Source organism: Mandrillus leucophaeus, unplaced genomic scaffold (genome assembly GCF_000951045.1).
Source record: "Mandrillus leucophaeus isolate KB7577 unplaced genomic scaffold, Mleu.le_1.0 Scaffold100, whole genome shotgun sequence".
Lineage (NCBI taxonomy): Eukaryota > Metazoa > Chordata > Mammalia > Primates > Cercopithecidae > Mandrillus > Mandrillus leucophaeus.
Genome location: NW_012098099.1, coordinates 5,419,507 through 5,422,321, shown reverse-complemented (window position 1 = coordinate 5,422,321; position 2,815 = coordinate 5,419,507).

The following is a 2,815-nucleotide window of genomic DNA, read 5'->3' as shown; positions in this document are numbered from 1 at the left end:
TAGTTGGGAGCAGGAGAAAAAGGAGGAAGAAGAGAGAAGCAAGCGATCTGTGACCTAGCGCTGATTATTGGCTGACCTCTAATAAAGGAAGAAGATTCGGATTTCTGGTGCCAAAACAAAAGTAATAAAGTGGAAAATAAATTTTTGCAATCCCCACACATCACTGAATTTATCTATTATCTTCTAGACAAAGTAATCCTACAAAACGAAGTTCTATTTCAAGGATTTTCACTCCTTTTCCATCTCTGAACTGAAAAGAAACAAGGTGCAGTTTGCAGCTTCAAAATATGTAAATAATCTATAACTCATATCAGTGTTCCGATTAAAAATTACCTAATCTGTTCTTTGCTCCTTGCAAGTTTCATTGAAGCAGCGCCCCCTAACAGGCAAACACGGTACGTGGTAAAATTCGGCTCATGGTAGATTGTCCATCAACCAGCTCTGGGGATGTGCTGTTAGGAATGGAGCGCCCCCTGGAGGCCAGTCATCCAGCCAGTCTGTTCCCATCCATTAGAGCAGAGGCTCTCAAGTATGGTCCCTGGACTAACAGCATCGACACCACCTGAGAACTGTTAAGAAATCCAAGTTCTGGGGCCCCACCATAGGCCAACTGAATCAGAAATTCCTGTGATGGGGCCCAGCAATCTACAGGCCTTCCAGGTGCTGCTGAAGCCTGCTAATTTTGAGAACCACTGTATTAGAACACCTCATTCCCCAAATATGTCAGAATCAAGGTGTTATTGTTAAGAAATTAATTATACAGGAATGAACAGAGCTGAAATGTCTTTCCTACATAGAGAATGAACCAAGAAGTTGATATTTGTATTAAGTAAAAACATTGAACTACAATTTAGAAAATGTTGATACCAAAGTATTTTTTAAATACATTAAAGCAGCTTTTAGCAACTCTTTAATTATTCCCAATATATAGTTTGAATTACTGTGTCCCTTGACGAAAAGGATAAAGGAATGTAAGTGACTCTACCATAAACACAGGAAAAGTTTGGATAATCTCAGCACCTACTACTACCAACAACAAGACCAATGATCCCTACCCCTCTCTTCTCAGGACTGCCATCTGACTCAAACCAGTTCATGGCTATCTGACTACAAAATGAGGCCGAACTTGATCACAATCAAGGTGGAAATGAAAATAACAACCAAGAAAAACACTTCCCTCATTTTTAATGATTTTTATTTAACATATATAGTACATGTAAACAACTGGTATAAAATTCATAAAAATACAATACTCCTATGCAATATCACTTTATTCCTGATACATACTTTCATTTTCTCATTAATATCACTGCCTGTTTTAACACTATACTTTTTCAGCCAAGCATTTTTAGAGGCTTATCTTTTTAAAGAAATACGGCCCCGACTTTGTTTTCTAGAATGTCATAGCTATAGCTATTTTGATCGCCTCTTTGCCCATCCTTACTATCCTCACACTAAAGCAAAAATATTTTTAAATGCTAAAAGTATGCAAAACGCTGAGTTTTAATACTGTTTTGTCACGCCTATGGAGCCTGCTACCACTCTGCATTGCCATCAAAGGTGCGGGTGCTCCACAGCGCTGGTGCGGTGAGCTGTGGCCACGGCTGCATAGCAGGGACCTTCAGGCCTCTGCTCCAGACTGGCTTCCCTAATATATAGCCACATTTTGCTGGGGGTTACATTCCTGAACACTGCTACAAAGGATCCTTCTGGAAAAAGCTAATTTACACTACTTTTAATGATTCCCAGCAAATGAAGCAGTTATAATAGTATTTTTAATGCTTTTTTCCTATACAGTATTTCTACTTATTACATGTGAACTTATTTGGAAGGAAATTACTGGGGGTGAGAAAAATATAGAATAACTGTAAAATTTTTTAAAATTGTAACTGCTGGATGTACACAATCAGCCACACTCAGGTGAGCAACAGTCACAGATAAGCAGAGTGCACCTCCCTCTCCCTGCCCATGTCGACTCCCATCCTCAGCCTCAAGTGTCCACTGCCCCTTTTCCTGGACTGTTGTGCATCATCGCTCAAATGTTGCTTTTGATCCACAAATCACAGGCTGCTTCCCTATTTTCTAAAACTAGCAAAAGCCTAAGAAATAAAAACAGTCAACCAGCAAATGAGAAACAGTGGCCACAAATCTGAAGAACACTGCCAGAGTCCCTCTCCTGGGCCACTCCCAGGGAAGGAGCATCCCTGGGAGCTGCGACTCGGCTCTGGGGCAGGGTTGGGGGCGGGGCTTCCCTGAGGCCACACCCCTCAGGCTTTGCAGCTGACCCAGGTCGGCAAGCTGCTGCTTCCCCGAGACCAGGCCTGCCCTTGGGCTCTGGTCAGAAGGTAGAAAGGGAACAGCGGCTTCCAGGAGTGGGCACCAGAAACCATCCCTGAGGACTAAGGTCTCAAGGACAATCCACAATGAGGTTAATCTGCCTGTAGTTAAGAAAGAGAAGCTGGATAATTAAATGTGTAGTCAGTCAGCCACAGTCACGGTTTGCTTAGAATTTAAAAGCCTAAAACCTTTTCTCAGAGCTATGAGGTTTCATTGTTTTGAAGAATCTCATTTCACACAAATTAACTTCTAAGAAACAAAAATTCATACAAAGAATTCAAAGACGGTGTAGAAATTTTTCAAAATAAAAATAAATAGGAAGAAAAAAACTAAAGAGGAAGACGAAATATACTCATTCTGCATACTGAAATAATGGTTTTTAGAACCAAAATTATAACATAATGCTTAAGGCTTTGTCTTATTAAAGACTGGCAATCTTAAAAGTAAAATATAAAAACTCCATTTATCATTATTCTTT